Source organism: Canis lupus, chromosome 13 (genome assembly GCF_003254725.2).
Source record: "Canis lupus dingo isolate Sandy chromosome 13, ASM325472v2, whole genome shotgun sequence".
Classification (NCBI taxonomy): domain Eukaryota; kingdom Metazoa; phylum Chordata; class Mammalia; order Carnivora; family Canidae; genus Canis; species Canis lupus.
This window is the reverse complement of record NC_064255.1, coordinates 25,588,077-25,613,094: the sequence shown is the minus strand read 5'-3', so window position 1 is coordinate 25,613,094 and position 25,018 is coordinate 25,588,077. Positions and strand designations below refer to the sequence as shown.

The 25,018-nt window shown below is 53.0% G+C and overlaps 1 long non-coding RNA gene across 15 annotated transcripts in view; it reads right to left on the bottom strand.

Annotated features, from left to right (window-relative positions):
- Window positions 1-25,018, bottom strand: part of LOC112662462 (uncharacterized) — a 180,755-nt gene that overhangs the window by 44,058 nt on the left and 111,679 nt on the right. For 2 of the 15 annotated variants that reach the window (XR_004803259.2, XR_004803263.2), the window contains 2 exons: window positions 20,412-20,553; window positions 9,014-9,265 (listed from right to left, as the gene is read on the bottom strand). The exons of 11 other annotated variants lie outside the window; for them this stretch is intronic. This is a non-coding gene — a long non-coding RNA (uncharacterized LOC112662462). The remainder of the gene's footprint in view (window positions 1-9,013; window positions 9,266-20,411; window positions 20,554-25,018) is intronic. 2 more of the 15 variants (XR_004803266.2, XR_004803249.2) reach the window with 1 other exon arrangement.

The following is a 25,018-nucleotide window of genomic DNA, read 5'->3' as shown; positions in this document are numbered from 1 at the left end:
GACAGATCAAGCACTTGTGAAAAGCCCTCTAAGCAGCGGGGACCTCAGCCACCTCCTGCAGAGGCTGGGCACAGGGTGGGAGCAGTGGGGCACCGGGCTCCAGGGTACAGACCTTGGGGTTGGGCAGACCTGGGTGTGAAGGCCAGCTGCCCACCGACGTGCTGGGCGACGTAGGGATGCCCGTTCTGCCCCTCTCCCCCCATACAGCGGAGGTAACAGGAGCACTCTCAGAGGTGCTCTGGATGCAAACAAGAAATTGTCTCCAAAACACTCATAGTATGCAACTGGGAACGAGCAGGGGTGAGGAGCCCGGGAGGGGTCCCCAGAAGTATCCTAGAAGGGGCAGGGTCTGAGATGGACTGGGTAGGTTTTAGGTAGGTCAGAGATGCTCCTAGGCCAGGAAGAAAGGAGACAGGATAGCCACAGGGTGGGGTTACTACTGGTTGAAGCGAACCCCGGGGGTGTCCTGGGTGACCAGGACAGGGAAGACAGATTTCAGCAGAGCTAATGACAGATCCTAAGACATTATAAATGCCAACGGTGAATGAATGAAGGAGGGAGAGACTGCCAAATCCTATCAGCAGAGGCAAATAGCAAAGTGCATTTATAAACTCACAATTCTAGGCTCTAAATGGAGTCAGGAAAGCCCTCACCTCGGGACCGGATGGGATTCTCCTCTGCGCTGGTCTCTCAGGGCTGCCGTACGCACAAATGACCACAAACCAGCTGGCCTGAACAGCAGAAAGCTATTCTCACACGGTCCTGGAGGCTGGGAGTCCAAAATGAAGGGGTCACAGGGCCCTGCTCTCGCGGAAGGCCCTAGAAAGAATCCTTGCTTGCCTCTCTCCTGGCTTCTGGCTGCCGGCCGTCCTTGGCACCCCTTGGTTTGCAGATGCAGGAGTCTAATCTCTGCCCCCGTCTCCACATGGCCTTTGTCCCTGTGTGCGCACCTCTGTCCATCCATCCTCTTGCAAAAACACCAGCCACTGGATTTAGAGCCTGGCCTACTCCAATGTGACCTCATCGTAACCCCATGACATCTGCACAGACTCTACTTCCAGATAAGATCCCATTCACAGGTATTAAGGATTAAGACTTAGACAAAAATACCTTTTCAGGGTACACGATTCAACCCACTACCCCCTGCCCGCCCTGCCACTCTTACCACCACCTCTCAGATATGTTGCGCTGGCCAGCTTTCACCTAAGCCAGTGTCCAGGTCAGCTGTGCCCTCTCAGCATCTTCAGGTAGCGGGGACTCACAGGGCCCCTTCCACAAATCCCCGGCAGAGTCTGGGCACAGCATGGGTGTCAAAGCAGAGAGGCTGCACCTGCCCACCTGGCCCTCAACCTCAGGAACTCCTAGCTGCTGCGTTTACATCGGTACCACCTTGGTTTCTTCCTGGTGGTGTTTTTGAAAGGGGGCCACCCCCACCCCACCCCACAACTGACCCAGAGCTCTGCGCTCAAGAGGCACCCAGGTCCAGGGTGTCTGGACAACAGGGGTTCCCAGACCTGTACTTGCTAGAAGGGACGCAAAGCACAGATCCTGCTCCCTAAAAAGCCAGGCAGGTGGGAGTCACTGAAAAGGGGGCATACACACTCCTGGGTGCAGCAGGTCCCTCCACACCATTTGGATAGATCCTGAGCTTCTCCCTCACTGCCATGTGGAAAACCCTGTGCAATCTATCTGTCCAATCAGCCAGACAGTCCTTCCACAAACATTCCTCAGGCTTCACTCTGCGGCCCAAGATCGTTAGCTGGGCACACCCACAAACAGAAAAGGATGGCAAAGAACAGGAATTGGCACTCCCAGGTCATAGGATTCCAGGGCCTTCGAACCCCAAAGTGCCCTCCCAAGGAAGCACCCAAGCATACCACAGGCATCAACAAACGTTAGTTGCGGTAAACTGACCAGACAGACTTTTCCAGCCCATAAATGAGGCCTGTGTGTGTGCAAATATTTTTCAGTGACCTGCTGTGTGACCTTGGGCCAGTTACAGAACCCCATGAGTGAGCTCAGCTCCTTATCTAGATGTATGACTCTGAGATTAAAAGGAGTCTTGGAGTACTTGGCATACTTTTCCTTTCTGTCTTTATGGCAGGAGGACTGACCAGGTGTGCGGTCCCTTCTTCAGAGAGGTCTCAAAGCAGCCCGTGAAAACAGTGTGGACTTCCCTGAAGTGGCCTCATTCTCGCAGGGCCACGCGCATACCCTGGGCCCAGCTGGACTGTGCCTTGTGCTGGGGGCTGGGCAGCGGCAGGTGCACACCCCGTGGTCCTGCCCAGAACACATCCCGGATGAAGAACATCCCCCCTTCTGAAGGTGGCCCCAGTGTCAGCCCCAATGCCTGCCATTTATCTTCCTTTCCCCCAATATTATATTGCAATCCTACTCTCTGCCACATACTGGGATCTGGGGGATAAGGTGATAAGCCAAGGGACAAAGACCCAGACTTCATGGGACTAATCCTAGGTCGCCCCTCCTCCCACTCCCCCTCCTCCAAGCCCCCCAGGTGTGGCTCCCCTCTTCTGGATTCACTCACCCCTCATCGTCCACAAGAGGCCCCCTAGTCTAGTTTTCCATTCAAAGAAAGGCCCTGCCCTCCTCTTGACCTCTCTCTGTCCCGGCGGGTGGATACTCATTCCTGCCCAAAGCATGCAACCTACAATCAGCCTGGGGTGACATCTCAGGAGCCTCCAGAAGCAAACACTCATTACTGGAGGAGCTGTCAGGGGACCCACCCTCCAATCAGTCTTCCCGAGCTGGGGGCAGCAGCCTACGGGGTTCCCCTGCTGGGGGTGCAGGGGCCGGAGGGGAAGGAGGAAGACATTCTGATGTCTCTGCCAGCAGACACTCCTTGCTGTGAACCTAAAAGAGGCAAGGTCCAACCCAATGCACGTGGGGCTTGCACAAAGTCTTTCCCACGCCCCTCTGTGGCCCGAACTTGGCTCTCACATCCTAGCTGAACCAGAGGCCAGAGCCCAGGAAGGGACCACAAGCAGGGACTATCCGGAGCTCCACCTGGGGACTGTGTCGCCAGCCAGCCCTTAAGTAGGAGCACTGAGCTGACAATCAGGAAACTCTCGAGAGAACCAAAGGAGTCAGGTGCCCCCCAGGACTCTGAACCTGCACTGCCCCCCAAAAAAGGTGAATCCAGGGGCACCGGGGTGGCTCAGTGGTTGAGTGTCTGCCTTTGGCTCAGGTTATGATCCCAGGGTCCTAGGATCGAGTCCTGCATCGGGCTTCCCACAGGGAGCCTGCTTTTCCTTCCATCTATGTCTGTCCCTGCCTCTCTCTGTGTGTCTCTCATGAATAAATCAATACAATCTTTTTGTAAAAAAAGTGAATCCACATTAAAACTGCTGTTTGTCAGACCCCACGGCCCCATTTCAAGTGCTCAACAGCCACACATGGCCAGGGGCTCCCGTATCAGCCAGTGCCAGCCACAGGACACTTCCATGCCACACGAGGCTTCTCACTGCTCCAGAGGTTTCCTCTGGGTGCCTGAAAGCGGAACAAGACCCAGCATCACTCTGCGCCCCCCCTTTCCACCCGGTCACAGGGAGAGGAAGTGGGTCATGGCTCAGAAATGAACAACAGCAGGTCACAGTCCCAGAACTTGAGTCCTGCCTGCAGCTCTGCCACTTACCAGGTGAGCGACCCAAAGCAACCAGGGTCACCTGTGAGCACCTCAGTTGCACCATCCATATAATGGGAGTGGAGATAAGCTCCCGGCCCCTTAGGCCCCTTCCTATAGCTTTTTGCACTGCTGAGTGACTCCAGGGCCTCACTGGGCCCCACACCGTAATGTGGTAATATTGAAAATAATGCTACTGCTAAAGTTTGGGATCTGTGAGATGTTATTAGTACCTTTCTCTTCTCGTTATGCAAACACCAGCTATACAGATCCACCAGAATTTAACGGGCCGCTTAGTAATGAAGTTTAACTTAATGCAAACAAGTAAATGACCCTCTCAGCACACCCCCTTCAAAACTTTTAGAACTGGAATTGCAATTAGTCAATTTATTATGAAATTCTCTTTGACTAGTTTTCCAGCCCGACCTCTGCATTAACATCAGGGTGCCCCCTGAGGGCCTCTACCCATCAGGTACTGGTCCCATAGGGCCCACTGAGCTGTGGGCTGCTGTTTGCCATGAGCTGAGAAAGGGGCCAGCACGTGGAGGAAGGACCAAAAAATATTTCTGATGGATGGATGAACTCCTGGCCTCCTGCTCTGAGAGGAGGAGCAGGCCCGCCATGGGCCAGAAGAAGGCTCCTGACAGACGGGCCCCCCCAGAGCTGCCCTGGATGCACCCTGCTCAGCACACCCCTCCTCATCCTCACACTGCAGGCTGCCTGTGTGTATCCGGGCGGGGCATCACCCCCTCCCTCCTCTGGCTGTGAGCCCTCAACAGCGGGACACATCCTTTCCCCTCTGGCCACCGGGCCCTTCACAAGGGTCTCAGGAAGAAGAAATAATCCCAGACCTGGAAAAAGAGCCGAACTGCTCAGTCGACCGACGTGCAAAGTCCAGGCCCCAGGAGTGGGGTGAGCTGCCAGGATGGATCCCCAGGTGCCCAGACCAAAGACCCCGCTGGGCCTCTGCTTCTAGCCCAACCCAGACAGCAGGGGGCAGTCGGGGGGGAGAGGGGGAGGCTGCGGTCAGCCTGGGGCAGGGGCAGGGGCAGGGGCAGGAAGGCTGCCTGGGGGGGAGGGGGAGTGACAGACCCTAGAACTTGAAACACACCCCGTGGACACTTCCAGGAGGAAGAGATTGCTGGGCCAGATGAGACCCCGATTCTGCAGGGGAAAGAGAGGAGCCACAAGCCAGGCCAGGCCACCACCTCAGTGGGGACCTAACAGCAATCACACAGATGTAGGTCTCAGTCTGCTCCTCTGTTAAAGGGAACATTAAAATGGAGAACAACCGGGGCGCCTGGGTGGCTCAGCGCTTGAGCATCTGCCTTTGGCTCAGGGCATGATCCCAGGGTTCTGGGATCGAGTCCTGAATCGGGCTTCCTGCAGGGAGCCTGCTTCTCCCTCTGCCTGTGTCTCTGCCTCTCTCTCTCTCTCCCTCCCTCTCTCTCTCTCTCTCTGTCTCTCATGAATAAATAAATAAATCTTTAAAAATAAAGTAAAATGGAGAAGAAACCCATCAGACAAAAAAAAAAAAAAAAAAAAAAAAGCCCAAGCCTGGAATTTAGGAATGAGACCCAGGTCCTAACCACTCGGAGCCCCTCCGCCTACAAAATAAGATCACAGCTAAACCAAACCATTGTTCATGTTACAGCTAAACTAAAATAAACTCAGTGAGTAGATGACACCCATCTCAAGGTTCTGGTCTTCAGATGAAGAAGCAATATATCAAAACCCCTCTTTATTAAAAACCTGTAAAGCAGTGCACAGGAGGATAATGTGTAGAGCAACAGCCTCCTAAACGGATGAGACTCTCCCAATGCGTCCAGCTCCCTGCTCAGAGTTCTACGCCCATCGCCTCCTGGTCTCACAACAAACTGGTAATACACAGACGTGCTCCCATTATACCCATTTCACAGACTGAAATAAGTGATATACTGTCAGCCACTGTTGAAGCCAGGAGTCAGACCCAGGAGGAGGGACCCCAGAGACCCACAGATCACTACCACTCGTCCTACAAGGACTGGAAGGTGAATCCTAAGGGTGTGCAAAGAAAGAGGAACGAACATTCTTCGCTTTTTAGTTTTGCAAACACAACCCGTGCCACTGGATGGTTTTGAGAAGAGAAATGCGTGCAGGGTGTCAGGGGCACGAGGCTCCGCCAAGGCGGTAAAGACAGGGCTGTGGTCGTCAATCTTGGGAGCCCTCAAGGCAGCTGCCCAGAGGGACAACCTGGAATTGTTGGTGCTACGGGGCCCTGGACGCAGGTCTCGCCCACGGCTATAGTGGAGGAGCTCCAGCCCAGACTCACCCCTGCCCCAGCTCCGGAGCCACCAGATCATCCCCCCACGACCCTTGCGTGTGCGCGCACACACACGCACCCCAGTATTTCCTAGCACAGTACAAGGCACCGAATCCATGCAGGGGCCTATAGATGCCAACAGCATGTCGGATCCTTAACCACCTATTAACCCTCAAGCATATCACACACCTTGTTCAGGAGTTTCTCCAGCAGAACCCCACTCCCAGGTCAGGCCCTGTCACCTCTCTGCCACTTTCCTTATCTTTTGTCTGTAAATGCAGCAAGGGCAAACTATCTGAAGTGCCAACCTCACGCTCTCACACCTTTGCTTAAGATTCCCGCACTTAAGATTCTCCACTGTCCTCAGGACAAAGTCACATGGTCTTTCCAAGGGTCTGGTCTCGGCTTCCCCCTCCCCACCCTCCTCCAACACACAGCAACCCTGCCTGCCTCTTCTCCACCTCAACTTCTTCCTTCCTAGTCAAGTCCACACTGTGGGACGTTGTGTGTGCTAACGGCAACCTGTGTCTCCAGCATAGCATTAAGACCCACTACTGTGATACCCAATCTTTCCTCCCACTCTCCCCTGCCTGGAGGCCAACAGCTCTCCGAGGGAAGAGAGCATCCTGCTTAGTTCGGTGCTCCCAGGAGCCAGCACCACACCTGGACTATAGTACACGCTCAATTAAAACTGTTGCATAGTGAGGCATGTCCTGCATTTTGAAGTGTCCCAGGAAGTTGAAAGAAAATATGCATATCAGGATTTAAAAAAAACAAAAACAGAAAAGGATTATCTATGCCTCAGTTATTGTATCTGCAAAGTGGAGACAGACTCCAGAACAGGGTGGACAGGAAGGAAGTACTCAAAGCAAGCCCCACAGAGGCCTCCAGTGATAAGTGTTCTCTTTTCCTATCTTCAGCTTGCTGATTTCCCTATCAGAATGCATCCATCCAGAAGGCTCAGGGGTGACAGGCTCTGCCACAGAGATCCTATCTCCCACCAACTGAACTTCAAAAGCATCTTTATCTGCAGAACCCACCTCAAGGAAGGTTGATTCCTAGCTCCTCTTGGTAATCCTTTTATTCTAGGCCTGCCGGGCACACCCATCTAGCTTTATCAGCAACACCCCAAAGCTGTTGTCTTTCCAGGAAGGGTGTCTCCTATCAACAGACCTCCAGGAGGTGAACGGAAGTGAGAGCCACCAAGGCCCAATCCTGGTCCATGCTGCAGGCCTGCCACCTTCTAGCTGGGTGACCTGGGACCAGGCAGCCCATCTCTCAGGGGCTCTTTCCCCCACCCTCCCTGTATAAGGAGAGGATGAGAGGCTCAAGGCTCCTCCAGCTTGGAAAATGCAATAACAATAATAGTTTCAGGGGCTGGGCCAGATAAGCAGAATTGATACCATGACTGCCTGTGTTAATCCCTTCTGGCAAACAAAGGGAACTGGTAAGCAGAAAGAAATCAGGGATATTTCCAGTAATTCTGTTATCCGCCTTTTGCTGCAGATGACAAAATTGCCGTGTGCCGGAGAGCTCTTCCCAGAATGGCTTCTGCATCTGGGGAAGACCAGAGAGGGAGGAGACACACCCAAGAAAGAGAACATTAGGGACAGTTAAGTGAATGCCAGTTCCCTGCTTCCAGGAACTAAGGTTACGCTAGAAAGAATTCTATTGGGGCCTCTTCTGTGTTGGTTTGGGGGCAACAGGGGAGGGGTGAGAGCCTGGAAGAGAAGCAGGCGTCTGGACCTCCTGAGGGGCTGTCCACCTCAGTCCTAATCGGCTCCTGGCATTGTACACCTGGCTGGCCCTCAGCCTCCTTGAACCTCAGACACTGAGCAGCTTCACAGAGAACGCCTGCAACAGTCCGCAGCAGCGCCTGGCACAGAACGGATGTCCCCTTCCTGCCTCCTCTCCTTAGGGAGTCTGCCATGAGCTGAGCAACGCTCAGCCACGACACTGGAGCTTTTTGCTTCTGTATCTCCAGAATCTAGCAAGACTTGGAAGACAGTAGTTGCTTAATAAATGTTCAGCAAATGCATGCAGATGAAAACATAAGGCAGGAAGCCATCTGAGGACGGATGGATGTGAAATGCACTAAAACGCCTGAGCACTCGGGAGCTGCCCCCCATGGCCCCCTGGATTCCTCCCTGATAGCTGCGGAGTTGCCCACCCCCCCCACCCCACCGAGAGCAGTGCAGGGCGATGACAACACGGAAGGACCCAGACCGACTACAGGCCCCAACCTTCGTACCACCAAGGACAAGCTGTGTGAGCACAAACCACCTCCTGAGCCCTCACCGGCCCTGTTTCCATAGCACCTGCCTTGTAGGGAGTCATGAGGACTCCGTGAGCTAAGAGGTCGAAGGTGCTCAGAGGTGTGTCTAGCACCTTGGTACCCAAGCCCGGAGCTATGGGATCACCATTCTCATCCCCGTACTCAGAGCGGGAGATGTACATCCCCAATTCCAGATCACAGAGGTCAAGACACACTTGACCTCTGGACCTGGAATCCTAAATCCTTCAGACAAATCTTGGCTCTCCTGCAAGTGGCCTCCCGAGAAACAGATCTCCAAGCCTGCTCTGTCTTCCCCGAGGGGAAGATCCAATTGCAGGAGCAGAAGGCTTTCCGCAGTGGGTACCAGAGGTGCTGAATAATTAGATTCATTTAAATGAACGAATTACACGGTCTCCCACCCTTAGGTCCACCGGCCCACCAACCCCTCTGCCCATTTCTGTGCGATTCCTCGCCCATGCCCTCCGCAGGTCCTTTCCATTCGTTCCCCACCCCCTCTCCTGTAAGGTGCCCTCTGCCGTGACCGCCCAGCTGGGCTTTCGGGGGCCGGGGGAATTAGGAACTGCAGCCACACAGTGCGGAATGCCAGCACCCACGGATCACACAGCAGCTCCGGCACCCACCCAGTGGCTTCACCTGGTGGAACAAGAGCAACACTGGAAACTACACCCCACAGCTCACATTTCCCTTGCTGCCCCCCACACCGCCTGCCTGTGTGCAGTTCTGGGGAATCACAGTGGCATGAGCTGTACAACGTATGCTGCCACCCTCGGCTTACCTGCCTACCGACCAGAGCTCGGGCGACGAAGCCAGGCTGCCGTGTAAGAGCTGTGTGACTTCGGGCGAACGGATCGACCTCTCTGTGCCTCCTTAGCTATAGCAGGGGGATCCAAAATCGCCTTTGCCTCTGACCACTGCTGTGAAAGTTGGTCCATCTGTGGGCAGCGCTGGCAGTCAGCGAGGGCCACGCAGGGGGCAGCTGAGCTGTTGTCACAGTGAGCTACGCGTACACTCAGATGAAGAGGAGCATCTGTGGACAAGATGGGGAAAGCAGAGGCAACAGTGCTATGTGGCTCGGTGTTCCCAGGGCGCCGTCATTCCCCAGGTCTCCAGCTCTGGAAAGGGAGCTGTGGGGTCTCACTGGGGAGGAGCAGCGGAAACACCAGGCAGAGGAGGAGGAGGGGAGGCAGACTCACAAGGCCTCTGTCATGGGCATCGCTCCCAGCATCACCCCACTATAAAAATAGGACAGCTTATTGACTCCGTTTTGTAGATGAGGTTCCCGGGGGCTGAACAACTTGCCCCAAGCACTCTGTCCTCTGACAGGGCAAGGGGGCTGTGAAGAAATGAGCTGTGTGACCCTTGAGAAGTCACTGTTGCAGAGTGTGGGGGCCCTCTGCCTATAACACGGACCCTGTACCCCCCCCCCCCTTTCCAGCAGAAGCTCCGCTTAAAACCTGAGTGTGAGGAGAGGTTCGTGTGATCAACACCTGGAACTCAGGAGCAGAGTGTGGATCCTGCCACTCCACGGGCTGCGCAACATCGGGCAAGTTACTCGACGTCTCTGAACCTGAGCTTCCATACGTGCAAAATGGAGTAACAATAGCTAAGATCAAGGAAACAGTGGTTGGAAAATCTCTTTGAGAAAAGCACTGAAACACCATGCAAGTAATACGAGTAAAACACCAAGGCCCGTAATACTGGTTAACTTCTACAGAGAGGGATAAAAAATAGTAACGTTGGTGATGACGGACGCCTGGGCGGCTCAGTGGTTGAGCGCCTGCCTTCAGCCCAGGGAATCGAGTCCCATGTCAGGCTCCCTGCGTGGAGCCTGCTTCTCCCTCTGCCTGTGTCTCTGCCTCTCTCTCTCTCTCTGTGTCTCTCAAGAATAAATAAATGAAAAATCTGGGATCCCTGAGTGGCTCAGCGGTTTGGCGCCTGCCTTTGGCCCAGGGCGTGATCCTGGAGTCCCGGGATCGAGTCCCATGTCGGGCTCCCGGCATGGAGCCTGCTTCTCCCTCCTCCTGTGTCTCTGCCTGTATCATAAATAAATAAATAAATCTTAAAATAAATAAATAAATAAATAATAAATACTCTTTAAAAAAAAAAGATTCTATCATGAGAATGTAGCCTATGACTATTCTCTTAAAAAGTCAACAGAATAACACCAAGGAGCTGCTACAAAAAAAGGCACGTTCCAGCTCAGGTTCAAAGCAGACCCTGTTTTCAGCGTTAGCAGGGGTTTGTGAGACTTCAAGAAAAAAAATTAAGCTGGGGCTGTGTCTTTCCTTTGCCAGGCAAGATGGAAAAGAGGCAGCAGTCCCCGGCCTCCAGCCCCCGCCCTCGCCGTAGCTCCCTGCCTGTCCCTGCACCGTCTGGAAAGACAGACCAGGCTCTGTCCCGGAGCAAGCACGGTGGCCTGCTGCTCCCAGCCCGCCGGCCAGGAGACCGCCTTTGATGGTGCTGGACAGGGGAGGGCGGCCCACTCGAGGCCACAGCCACCGGCCCGGCCCGCCAGCCTGGCTCAGCTCCGTCCTTCCTGGAGGAGGAGCGCTCGGGCTCTCCCTGGAGCAGCTGAGCGCTGCCGCCAGAGCCAGGGTGCTCCCCACTTGAGTGTGGGTCCCACACATCCTTCTCGTATTCCAGGTCAACATACTGTAGTCGTCGACTTGTGTGTCTACGACACCAGAGGTGTTTGAAGACACTGTCCCAGGCTATCTCTGTCAAGAAGTGGTGGTGCAGGGCGGTGTGTAAATTCACCGCTCAGGAGGCCAGGTTTGAGTCCTGAGTTCAAATTCAGCCCCCCGCCCAGACTAACAGCCCCTTGGGCACGTTACTAAGTTTCCTTGCGCTTGGATTTTCACTTACAAGACGGAAACGATTAACACTGTTGCGCACAATTCCAAAATCTAAGCAGCTCGCCAGGTCAACAATTTTTGGTAATTTTCAAGCTTGACTTCAACCAACATGAGGCTACCTGTTGGTTTTATTTGTCCCACTTGGTGTGAAAATTAATATTTTCCCCACAGAGCTTAGTTAGTTGATGGCACTGCCCCCAGACACACGGTCTATTACTCTGCTAGGGCTACTGTACCAAAATGCCACAGACGGAGTGGCTTTAATAACAGAAGTTTATTTTCTCCTAATTCTGGGGCCTCAAAGTCCAAGACGAAGGTGTTGGCAGGTTTGGTTCCTCCTCAGCTCTCTCTCTCCTTGCCTGCACACAGGTCACCTTCCTCTCTATGTCCTCACATGGTCTTTCCTGCGGGCGCTCACATCCCCAGTGTCCCTCTTTGCGAGTCCAGATTTCCCGGGGGACTTGAGATGAGACCTCCCCCCCAACCCAATAGCCTTATTTAACTGAACCACCTCTTTAGGCCCTACCTCCAAACAGTCCCCTTCGGAGGTGTTGGGGAATAGTCTCCAGGAGTCACACGGGGGAGTGCACGCACAAACACGCATAAAGCACTGGCCCACGCCCTGCACTTCCCACCGGGAGGGTCTCTGTGGGACATGAGGACATGACATGGTCACAAGCAGCGCTTGCTGGGTGGGTCTAGGTAGAGGACGTGCAACCACACTAGATACTGCTTCTTCGAGAAACGCCTCTACCAGTTACCACACAGGCTTTGCCAGGCCTCTCTCACCTCCAAGAATGATTCTCAATATGCCGAGACCTACACGGCAGGCAGAGCTGGCGACAGGGCCAGCGTGCCCTCCAAGGGCAAGTCTTCTTCGGGGTCCTTGCCAAGGAATGACAAAAGCCCAGTGTCTGTTTTCATTTCTGCCTCTGTTCGTGGTCTGTTTTCTAGTAACAAACTAAGAAGTATTTGAGATTGTTCTATTTGAAGTTTGGTGGGGGTTTTCTCCAAAGTCCTGCAGCCACGTCCCTTGGCCACACACTGGTTTTCTGTGTGTGTCTTCTGCAGCTGGAATTCCATTGGGAAAGGGAAAGGGTGTGTCAAGCTTGCTTCTGACCCATCTAACTGGGCTCCAGTCAAAAAAAAGCCAGTCATCTAGGAAATCCACATGGAAATGGGCTCACAACAGATTTTTTTTTTTTTTAAGTATTAGAAGGGGAATATTTAATCCTCTGAGTCAGGAGATCTGGGTTCAGCCCCAAATTGGTTAACTCTGAGCTTCAGCCTCAGCTTCTTTGTCTGTAAAATGGGAGCAAATTATCTGCTCAACTGATCCCATGGTGAGCCTGAAAGGAGCATGGGCAGTGTTGTTCCTGCCAGACCCAACACTAGACACTTCCAGAAAATTAGCTGGCTCATACTAAACACTCAAAAGATGTTAGCTATGATGAACTATTCCTCCATCTTTCTCTACAGCCCTCCTGATAAAGGGATTCCGAAGAACCAGATTTTATCAATGAAGGCGACAGTGCTGGCATCGGGTCAGGTCCTCAGGGCAACCTCAGAGCCCACCTGCCCAGGCACCACATGCAAAGAGCCAAGGAGAGGCCCTCCTGCACAGGGAGGCTGTGGTAGGGTGACACCCCCCCCCCCCCCCCGCCTTGCAGATCGGGGCCACCGATTATCCAGAACTACTCCAAAGGACAGAGATGGCCCAGCCCTGGCTTTGCAGCAAAATGAGTAACAACACACTATGGCCTTCATCTCAGGGGCCAAATTCCCCTCCTCCAGGTAAAGAAGGGCAGAGCAGCTTCTGTTTGCTGGAGAGAATGATTTGGAAAACGCAGACATGATTGTGGCAAGGCATGACCTGTAAACACACCTCGGAAGCAGGCCTGCCCACTGCTCTGAGCTGTGACCTTGCTGACCTTCCCAGCCTGGGCCTCAGATGCCTCGCCTGAAAAGGGGACGTACAGGCATCTCGCTTCCCAGGGTGGCTGTAAGGTCTAAAGGAGTCAACGGATACACAAAGCTCTGCACAACATAAGTGCCAACATATGCTCGTGCCTTCTAGGATAGCAGGTTACAAAAAAATTGGCCGATATTCAAGATGCAAAGGAAGCATCATATAAAACGCCTAAGGAACCGAGGGGGCTGGAAGGAGGGAACGGGCTTTGCGGCCCTGGGGACATTTTTGCCGAGTAAGCAGTAATAAGGGTGCGTGTTAATACAGCCTCGGCGCTCAGGGAGCTCAAAGGGCTTTAACAGACATGATCTCACTGGGATTGTTTTATTAGCTTCTCAGGCAGGTTAACAGGTTCCCCCATCCCCGCTGAGACAGTGAAACTGCAGGCTGCCCCGGCCTCTCCTGCCAGGGGAGCAGCTTTTCTGGGCCTACCTGCACGGCAAAGCCCCAAGATCTGGCTCTCGACCTACAATCTGTCACAAGCCAGGCGTCGCAGGAGGAAATTAATTTTTTAAAAAATAAAACTTTCCTAGAGCAACATTCAAAAGATTCTGGCTTTGTTTCTGTAAGGAGCAAGAGCAAGGAGGGGAGAAGGGAGGTCTGGGGTCAGCCCCGGGCTGAATCCCGGATGTGGTGCTCGGTCTGCAAAATGGGGCAAACGCCTTTCTCCTCCAAGGGCTGTGCCAAGGACCAGCACCGTGAGGATGGTGAGGTTCTGGCGCCATCGAGGCACAAGACTTCCCAGGGATGGTTGCTGTTGCTGTCCCCGTTCCCCTCTGGTACACGCTTGTCATCTCTCCCGCCAGGAGCTCCCTTCCGCTCTCATCTCCAGACCATTCCGTGATCTCCTGAGCTTACTCAGAGCCACACTGTGAGGCTCTCTTCCTCTTGATGATTCTAAGTCCTGCATCCGGGGGCCAAGCCTGAGCTTTCCCTCACAGCTGTGGCTCGAGTAGAAGGATGGACAGGAGCCTGGACACTTCTCTGTATAAGGAGCCCTCAGCTTCTGTATGACGGAGCTCTGGGAGAGTGGGGGCCAGCTCCCAGCCAGATACCTCCCCCTTCACTGAAACGGGGGCCTGAATCCCCATGTGATGGCTCAATGGAATGAGATCATGTCTGTGAAATGTTTCCTAAAGTGTGAAAGTGCTGAGGAGGCCGGTGCTGTGTTCCACTGTCGCCCCCACCTCTTCGAGAGGGGAGGCACCTCTTGGTGGCTATGGAGGACAGGTGGGGAGGAGGAACTGTGGATCCAGGGTGCACGCTGAGGGGCCTGGTCTCGGGACTGCAGCCTGGGCCTGGGGCAGGTGCCAAGGGTCAAGAAAGAGGGGCCCGGGCCCTCGGAATACAAGTCAGTCCTGCCAGGCCCATCTCTCCCATATGTGACTCTCAGTTGTCTCCTCACCCTTCGGCCACCTCTTCTTCCCAGAGTCCCTTAAGCAAATTGGCCACCTGTGCTTGGTGACCGTGTAGCCCTCTCCCTGGTGCCCGCTGGAGAAAGTGGAAGCTCCACCCGCCCATCCCACACAAGCCCCACGGAGCAGGGGGAAAGTTCATGCTCTAGAGTCTGGGGGCCACTGACGCCCACCTAGAAACCTCTGCTGATGCTTCCTCGCCTTACAGCACAGCTCTGTGGCTCAGGCTAGACAGGCAGACCACAAGCCTGTGCGAGCGAGGGGACCCAGAGACACCCGGGGCTCATCTCTCCGTCCATGAACTAGGCATCATGACAGCAGCAGGTGTATGCAGGTGTCACCCGAGCCAGGTGAGCTACTTTCTCTTGTTAGCCTTCATGCGGCTGAGCCAGCATCCTCTTCCGTGAAAGGGAGGTTAGAAGAGCACCTGCCCCAGAAGTTTATTGAGAGAAGTGAATGAGAAGATGTTTGTAAAGTGTTCGGCGCAGCATCAGACACCAAGTACGTGCTCAACAAACGAGCGCTCCATTGGCGTTAAGTAGGAGGAGGAATCCAGGTCCTACAGCACAAAGCTCTGCCAGGAACCAGGGCCGTCCAAGGAGGGGTTGGCCTGAGCCTGAACAAGAAGAGTCTCTGGCCAGTGACTAAGGCCTGGCTACAAGACCCAGCGGCGCGGGCAGGGCAGGCTTGGGTCGGCGCCCCGGCTGGAACGCGTTCAGGGTGATGTGTTGTTACCGTAAGGCCTGAGTAACTCTGAGGCCAGCACTGGCCTCCCCGGCCCCGGGGGCCTGACACTCACTGATGAGCCAGGAGAGATGCTCTGTAAAGGAGGCAGAGACTCCAAAGCCCTCAAAACTACGAATGATGACAAAGACAGGGACGAGGCCGGGGAGGAAAGGACAGATTCATGGGCACGTGTTGTTTAATAAAAGCCACCCTCTGCTTAACCATCTGAGGTGTTACCGAAGCACGGCAGGTCCGGGGGCCCGGCTGTTCTGGGACAGAAGCCAGAGTCAATTAAGATCGGGGATGATGAGGGAGGAGGACAAATAGAGTGAGAGGAGGCTCATGGGGTAACAGGAAAGGAAGTGCTGGGACCCAAAAAGGGAGAGGAGAAGACAGACAGACACACACAGTGGACACACAGCTCGTGAGATCCATACAACCTAAACTCAACACAGAAAACAGAAGTTCCAGTCACAGGGGGTCTACCTTCCACGCGGCAGCTGGGCCAGGCGCTGTCATACTGAGTCCTTGACACACACCGTCTCCTTGCAGGAAGACCCAGGACGACAGAGCGATCCCCTATGCAGGCTCCAGAGGCCAAGCACAGGAGCCCAAGGCTGGCTCCCCTCTGCTGTCGGAGTCACATCAGGGAAGTTAGGGAACAGTCCTGCGCCCCACTTCCTTCATCTGTGCCATGGAACAGTAATACCCCCCCACCAAGAGGGGACCCGTGAGCATGATGTGTGTTGTCAGGGCCTGACCAACCATGAGCTCTCAATGCCTGTAAGCTACTCTGTCTCACCCCGACCTAGCCCGTCAGGTGGAAATCTGAACCCCCCCCTTCTTACGGCCAAGGCAAACGGGGCTCAGAGTGGGCGAGCCACTTGTGGTCGTGCAGGCTGGTCAGCTCAGGCGACCACAGCAAGTCACCACTGGATGGGTAGCTTGTACGCCAGAAATTTCCTTTCTCACAATTCTAGAGGCTGAGCGACCAAGGCTCTGGGGAGGTTGGGGTTTGCAGATGGCAGTCTCTCCCCATGCCTTCCCTGGGTGTGTGTCTGGGTCCTATTCTCCTCTTCTTGTAACGACAGCAGTCACCCTGGATTAGGATGCACTCTAATGATCTCATTTAACTCCGTTACTTCTTTTAAGACCCTGTGTCTGAAACAGTCATATTCTGAGGCCTTGGGGGGGAGAGGGGGGAGTTTGGGACTTCAAAATATAGATTTTAAAGGGGACACAATTCATAGCTCATACTGGCCGTCAAGCTCTCCGGGGAGGGGATGAAGAAACCGGAATGAACAAAGATCAAAATCTGAAGGAACTGGGGCACAAGGAAGAGATCTGCACGTTTTCTAGCTTGAGAGAAAGAGCATCATCACTCTCTGCTGCCCCAGAGAATGCAGTCGCTACCACATGCAATGTCCACCACCATTTAAAGCACAGGCTCAGGGCACCTTGGGAGGCTCAGTTTGATTAAGTGTCCTCCTTCGGCTCAGGTCATGAACCCAGGCCCGTGACAGGCTCCCTTACTCAGCAGGGAGTCTGTTTCTCCCTCTCCCTCTACCCCTCCCCACTGCTCATGCTCTCTCTCTCAAATAAAATATTTAAAAATTAAAATTAAAAGAATGAACAAATAAATAAATAAACAAACTAACAAACAAAGCACAGGTACTTTGCTAGGGATGAGAAACCATCAGGGAAAGGTCACTTTGGCACTTGGGAAAAAAAATTAAAAAATCACTGACTATGAAAGTTTCTTTTCTGATTTCTGCCACCAGACTCAGCATCTGGCAGCCACTCAATACACACATGATGAGGTCCACATTGATCCAAAAACCTGCCCCAGGTATCAAACCTACTAAGAGGTAAGGCTGGGTGAGACTCTACCAAACTTCCCCGTTCTCCCAAATGTAAAACAGGTGGTCACAGCTGTGCCCACCTCAGAGGTAGGCAAACTGAGACCCACAGACCCGCAGGCTCGCTGTGCCTGCCTGGCCATGGCCTGAGCAGGGGAGACTGAGGAGACGTAGCAGAGAGATCAGAAAGCAGTATAGGCTTCCAGGACAAAATAAATTTTAAAAGGGCTTGTTCATAGTTGTATTTTATCCAGACTGTCTCGATCAGCTTTCGGGGAACAGGAACTGTCTCTTCATATCGACCAACCTCATTTGCCATCCAGTAAGAGAATAAAAATACGGACATCAAAAGGCAGACATCTGTGGTCTCCCATCCATTCAACCCAGCTATGTGACTTCGGGTGAGCTACAGAACCCCTCTGAGCCTCCGTCTTGTCGTGCAAATTGAGTAACACACCCATCTAGTCGTTATAAGGTGAGAAAAGATGGCCAGGTGACAGGCCTTCAACAACGGATCACCCCTTGTCATAAATAAGAGGCACATCATGAAAGGGTGACCATGGGTTTTAACCTTGCAAAGGCACTACGGAAACGAAATCTTCATTTTAATTAATAATAATGTTACATAAATGAATAGAATCATTCCTAGAGCTTGCTACTTGGGAGGAAATGGGGGAAAGACACTCCAGACACTTTCAGATAAGAGGTACTTCCTGTTCCCGAACTTTGACCCCTGAGTGTCGGCTCTGTGGACAGACAGCCACTGTGCGCTCAGTTTGCTTATCCGTAAAAGTGGGATAATAATATTCCCTGCCTTATTTGTGCCAAGCACTTACAGGAAGGTCTGACACACCCAGTAAATGCTTCATAAACGTGAGCCATCCTTTTTATTCCCAGGTAATATTATTGCCATGGTCTCTTCTCTTTCCTCTCCTTGGGGATCAGCACTCTCTCAGAGGCAAACCACACTTACCAAAGCAATAAAGATCAGTATTGCTTCCTTCCTCTTGTGAGTGACAAGGGCACCTGGAAACATCTGGGAGATGTGAAGATGCTTTCTTAGCACTGAATTCTCCTTGCTACAAAGCCTTAATGCTTTGCTCTTTCCCCCACTAGACTAGAGGCCACCCAAGGGCAGAATGTGTCTCTGTTTTTGCTTATCATCCCATCCCTAGCCATACAGAGCACTCCATAGAATTGATGGAATGGCTGGTGCATAATAATCGCTTGGCAGCTCTGAATGAATAACCATGAGCATGAAGGCCACCCACCATAAGCTCCATCCATATCCATCTGGCCTCCAAAGTCAAGCAAGGGTGGACTGCACCCAGACAGACCAGCAGCAGTTCAGTCCACAGGGGTCTGCACGGGCATCCTAGCCGGCGTGGCTTCCAGGCAGTGCCTGGCTTGTCTCTAAACACCCTTGCACACAACCAACTTGTGAGGATGGCAGCTTCGGTCATTTAGTTCCAAGGCCCAGAAAGCTCATGGGTCTCTCCCCGGAGTATGGGGCTGATAAAGGGTAGGGCGGCAACAATTCTAGCAGCCAGCCCAGGCCCTAAGACTTTCACTTCTATATCCTGTGCTGAATAATATGCTCAGTACATGTTGGTTAGTTGAAATGCAGGGGGTGGAGGGTGAGGGTGGGGGGGGTGGAGATGTACAAATGGGCTCAGTGGTGTGATTGTTTCCCAAAGAACTCAGAACCCTCTGCAGTTAAATGGTAGAGAAAACAGCTTGGTGAAGGATTTAAAACAGACACCCTTCAGCACCAAACTTGAACTGGGCAGTGAATCACCTCAGGTGCACACCTCGTGTGCTCAGGTAAGGATGGATGGATCCATCAGTCTTCCTGGGAGTCGAGGAAGAGCAGGAGGCCCTGGTGATTTCAGGCTGCCTTCAGGGTCCTTCCTCCCAGGACAGGTGCAGGGGGCCAGGAGGATTTCGGGCTACCTTCGAGGGTCTTCCTCCCAGGACAGGTGCAGGGAGCCGGGAGGATTGTGGGGCCGCCTTCAGGGTCCTTCCTCCCAGGACAGGTGCGTGCACACAGACAGGGGCCTCAGCCTTCTCTCGCTTGCCATCAGGGAAATGACCAGAAATTTCATCTCACTGGACGGATTAGCAATAGTGAAAATCTGCACGTGTGGAATGTGGGTGACCCGGTGGGGAAACCGGGGCTCCTGCATACAGAGGGTGGGAGTGTGAATCAGTGCTGTTGTTCTGGAAAGAGTTTCAGTAGCATCTATAAAACGGAGAATGTTCATCAGGAGGCGGCAATGTCACCTTGGGGGATAAACCCCAGAGGAGCGCTCACACGTGTGCCCAGGAGGGCAGGAGGATGTTCCTCGAAGCACTGTTTGTAATATGGGGGGGGGGGCGGTGGGGGGTGGGGAGGACGGAAGGAAGAAAGGAAAGGCATCAAGCACAGTAGGTCTCAAGAGGGGAAGGAGAGCCAGCCCTTGAAAAACACTTCACAACTGTTCATTGTTCGTTCTCCTCTGACCCGACGTCCCCTCACTCTGCACTCGCTCACCCACTTCATTTTTAAGTCTTATCAGCCTCCTGCCTTGCCCTCCAGGGGAAAGCAGAATTCACAGATGAAAACAGAGTGCCAGACTCCCCGGAAAGCTTTTCAATGTCCTTTGCCCAGGAGAGGTTCTCATTACAATGGGGCCTGGACCTCAGCCATGAGCCTAGGGAGGGGAGAAGCGATTTCATTCCACTTAACCCAATTTGCTGGGCCCAGAAGGCAGCTAATGAGCAGCCTGCACCCTCGGAGTCATCGATACCACTTTCCAAATCAAGTTACCAAATTGGTCTTAAAACTGCTTCAAAGGGGCCAGGCTGACTGTTCCCAACGAGGCATCCTGCTGGCCATATGGCCACGGTTCCTGCCGGGGGCATCCTGGCTCAGCACCGGTGGCAGGGGGGAGCTAGCTAGCTGGCGCCTTTGTCTGTGTTTCGGGGCGCCCCATCCCCTCCCTCCAAAGCCTGATCCCCTGGGGTGGAACCCAGGGTACCACAGAAAAACAGGACACAGTTGTGGCAGAGAGATCCAAACTCAAGGAGGACCCAAAGGCAGAGGAGAAAGAAGAAATCCCCACACTCGACTGCACCCAGCTCCCTGGGAAGGTTCCCAAACAAGCCGCCCTGAGCTGGTGCCGGGCCCAGCCCGGTGTGCTGCAGAGCACCGGACAACAGCACCTCGGAGGTCATCCCCACACAAGGACAGTGGTGGGCAGATGCTATCTGTGATCTCGCTGAAGCCTCACAGTGCCCTGGGAGGTCAGGAGTCTTATTCCCCCCCACCACCCCCCACCCATTTCACGGACGAAGAAACTGAGATTACGGAATCGGTGCAGGGTCACGCGGCCAGCACGTGGCTGCAGCAGCAACCCAACCCGCAGCGGCCTCTTCAAACGCAGTCCGTGTTCAGCCCCTCAGTCACACCGGCTTCGGAGTGGAGATCTTGATCACTCACATTCCCATCTCTGTAATTAAACATAAAAATAGTCCAACGAAGCTTGCGCAAGAGCCAAATATGCTTTCCCCAAGATGCCTTCCATTACTAATCCTAAATCAGCACCTACTTTTTCTTGAGTAGCTCATGGAATGTGAAGTCCTTGACCACCTTATCTTTAATCACACAAAGAGTCCTTAAGGGCACGGGATTATTCTTCTCTTACAGATGAGGAGAGCAAGCAGCTCTGAGATGTTGAGTGATATGCTCGATGTGACACAGCTAGGAAACAGAAGGACGCCTGCCCTATGTGTTTAACATGAAATTCACTTTATTAAGATTTTATTTACTTATTTGAGAGAGAGAGAGAGAGAGGGTGCACATGAGCAGGGGGAGGGGGAAGCAGACCCCCCCCACTAAGTGTGAAGCCCAACACGGACTCGATCCCAGAACCCTGGGATCATGACCTGAGGCAAAGGCAGATGCTTAACTGACTGAGCCACCCAGGCGCCCCTGAAATTCACTTTAAACACCTAACTCAGGGTTCTTTTCCCTGGATCAAGCTACCTGTCAGCCTGTCTTCAGGCTCTGTGGAAGTCTATGTCAACTCTACCAGCTGGGGAGACACGACACATCCAGACCACTGGTTCTCAACAAAATGTGATTTTTGGCCCCATTCCCCAAGGGAATGTTTAGCAATGTCTGAAAACATTTTGGATTATCACAATTGGGGGGCTGGGCTTTGAGAAGACAGTCCTACCTACTGGCATCTAGTGAATAGAGACCAGGGATGTTGCTCAACATCTTACAATGCACAGGACAGCCCTACAATGAGTTCTCTGGTTCAAAATGTCAAGAGTGCTGAGGGTACTCTAGACCTCCCACACGTCTTCAGCATCTTCATGGTCTGGATGTCCTACAAGGAGAGCTTCTGTATTTCTCAATACAACAAAACAGTACTTATTATTTTGCATTGAAATGTTAACAAAAATCATTCTGGGACTAACATACCCACAGAAGCCTTAGAATGGTTCGGCCAGAAATACGACCTGAGCTGATTCAACGCAGGAAGTAATGATGCCAGGACCTCCCGAGAAAGCCACCCTCTCCCTGAATGCTGCTGCTGAGAGCCTATTGTGTGTCAGACCCTGGGCTGGATCTGGGGGTGGTGCCAACGGGCAAGAACACTGTGAAATATAGGACTTGAGTGTCTTCTCCCCAGGGAGATGCGGGTCATCTCACAGAGCCACCAGATGGGCTCGTAAGGCCATTACATTACCTTTTATTCCGGGGACATTTCCAGGCCCTGAGGCCCAAAGTCCCCACAATAGCACTTTCTCTTCTTTTAGGACTTCAGGAGAAAGGCTCCAGACATAATAAAAAGAGAGCTGGAAAGACAGGTCATTGAGCTTGCCAAGGAGGCCTTGAGTCAGGGCCGGCTCCTGGCCTGTGCTTTATCCCTCAGAGTCCCAAGAATAGCTTGTGGAACCTCCCTGCTGGGTTCCTCAAGGGCCACCCCAAGGGCCACCCCAACCAGCAGCTGGGTGGGGAGAACCAATGCCCAACTTCAAAGCAGGATTTGACCCCAATGGCCCTTCTCTCCACTGAAAGTCAGCAAAGCTCGAGGCTGCAGTACTTGAACTGAACTGTTACTTTACCTGGTAAGCCAAGTCAGAATTTGAACCCAGCTCACTCTGCTCCACCTCACCAGGTTACTATTGCTAATTCTGGTCAACTAGTACATGGTGTGACTGCAAGAAAGCCCTGTACCTTCCTGGGCCTCAGTTTCACTACCTGTAGAATGGATGACGGCTGCTGTTGGGTCAAAGGGGAGAAGGTGGGTGACATCAGTGTCCATGCACGAAGATATAAATTAGGCACCTTCCCTGCTTGCTGAGCGGTCACACACAACCAAGAAGTGTTCCTGAGAACGGCTGTGGGGTAATACACAGAGACCTGGGTCTAAATCCTCTCCTGGGGTCACAGGCAGACAAACCCGGGCTGAGAGGTCAGCTCACCGATTTGAAGCAAGTCGAGCAAATTCTCAGAGAGCCCACCCACTTCCATGAGCGGAGATTGGTAGGGGCTGACCAGTGTGAGTATCCAGCCTACACGCAGCCATATGAAGAACCATACGCAGCGAGTGGTTCGCAGCTGGGCACACAGAACCACACTCCGAGGGCAGCCTCAAGTCTGCAGCTGGGGGGGCCTGGAGCTCAGGCTGCCTGGGGGGAGGGCGTTGTAGTGTCACTGACCCCCAAGCAGGGGCCGAAGGGGACAGCGCCTTCCATGCTTGCTTCAAAGAACAAGAAGCCCAAGAAAATCAAGACACTCCCTGGAAGACAGAGAGGGACTGCCATGTCCCAAAGGGTTAAAGTCCCACTCCACACGTACCTTCCAGAAGGGGGCTGACAATAGAAGGGGGGCACTTCTAGGACTGCCAGAGGCTGGGTGCGGGAAGAGAGAGAGTAAAGAGGGAAAACACAGGCCCCCAAACCAGCAGTCCACAGTTTGTTGAAGACTCGATGATTGCAAAGTGTATCGGGATGTTCACCGTCGGCATTAAAATAGGAAAATAATAGTAATAACAACTTTAAAAAAGTAATACCCAGTAATAGGAAACTAGAACAATAGCAAACCAGCTAAATAAGGCATGAAGTTTCCACCACTGTAATTACAAAAGCAAAATTTAATGGAGGATTTACTACAGACCAGATATAATCAGGTTGCCTTTTTTGTAGGTCAACAGTGGAATGCTGGCAACTTCAGGGGCTTCAACCTATCATTGTAAGCACTTTGCGTGTATCAGTTAACTTCCCCTATGGCACAGTGAGCAGAAGAATCCCTCCACCCCAAAAAGACACGTCTGCATCCTAATTGCCAGAGCCCGTGACTATGTTATATTACCCCCCTGACAGGGAACTTTGCAGATATGATTCAGGTTAAGAAGGGTCTTGAGCTGGGGATTATTCTGGATTATGAGTGTGTGCTAATCTAATCATATGCATCCTTGAAATCAGGGGAACTTTGTGCCCTGGGATCAAAGAGATGAGAAGGAGGAAGCGGAAGCGTGAGAAGCTCGGTTGCTGGATTTGACCATGGAGGGAGGAAGCCACAAGTCAACGATGTGGGCCACCTCTGGAAGCCGGATACAGCTCCCAGCTGACAGCCAGCAAGAAAACAGGGATCTCCATCCTACATGTGCCAGAACCAGAACTCTGCCAACAACTGGCATGAGCAGGGAGATGGACCCTCCCCTAGAGTCTGCAGAAGTGGATGCAGCTCAAGGACACCCTGATCCCCTGGTCCTAGCCCAGTGAGACCCCTGTCGGACTTCTAATCCATAGAAGTACGTAATAAATGAGGCTGAATGGGCGCTAACCCTGGGCTGTTACAGCAGCCATAGAAAAAACAAATACACTAGGTAAAAAGCATTCACAGCCACATGGAAGATACACAAAGACAAATCAGGATACCCCAAGCCACAGAGCCAGCAAGGGGGCCGACCAGGACCTGGCGGCAGCAGGACTCCAGGGACCCCTGGCCCTGCCACCTTGCGCTACAGCCTCTTGGAAGAATGGTTTCAAATCAAGTTTCTAGAGGACAAAGCAGAGGTTACATGTGGACTTATACTCTAACTGGAGTTTCTCTTTTCATGCACTTATTTTAAACTGAAATTGAGAAAAAGAATAAAAACATAAGATAGTACCAACTTGTCTCAGAAAAACTAAGGGGAAAGTTCCATCCAGCCAGGGCCTGGATGGTGGAGAGACCAGGCCCGTGCTCAGCAGCGCCCACCCATCTGCCACAGTGTTACAATGCTGAAATGCCTCCAGAGCAGTTCCTGAGGAGCTGCTTCTTCCCCCAGTGGATGATTCTTGTCCCACTGTTTGGGCCTGCCCCTGGCCCCCCCGAGACCTCACAAAATGGAGAGAGTTCAGGCCCGGCACAGCAGCAGGATCCCAGACCTTGGCACCATGTACCTCAATTACTCAAGCAGTATCCTCCTGGTGCGGAGACCCAGGGAAAGATGAAAAACAGGGATTCCAGCAGGTAGATGACCATGGACTTACCTAGAGGAAAGGAAAAGCTTTCCTTCTTCCAGGCTCTGCAGCTCTGGGCATGACACAGGAAATCCACAGACCCTTCCTGGCCTTAAGTCCGTGTGTCTGTCATCTCTTCCCAGCCCGTGGCCTTAAGCAAGCCACTTTATATCTTCAACTCTCAGTGTCCCTCATGGCAAACTGCAAACACCAAAAGGGCTGCCAACTGGCCCCTCAAAGGAGAGAACCTGGGAGCCCAGCCCCACCTTACCAAGAACCATCATGATGACTGGTGTGTGCCAAAGACACCCAGGTACCTCGGAACAAGGCCCGGTGGAGTGTGGTCAGCTGGGACTGTAAGTGCCCTGGGAACCAAAGGGAGGCTCTTCAGAGCATAGCATTCCCAGGGACCTGGGGGCTTCGAGAAACCCCCACTTGGCTCAGCCTGATGTC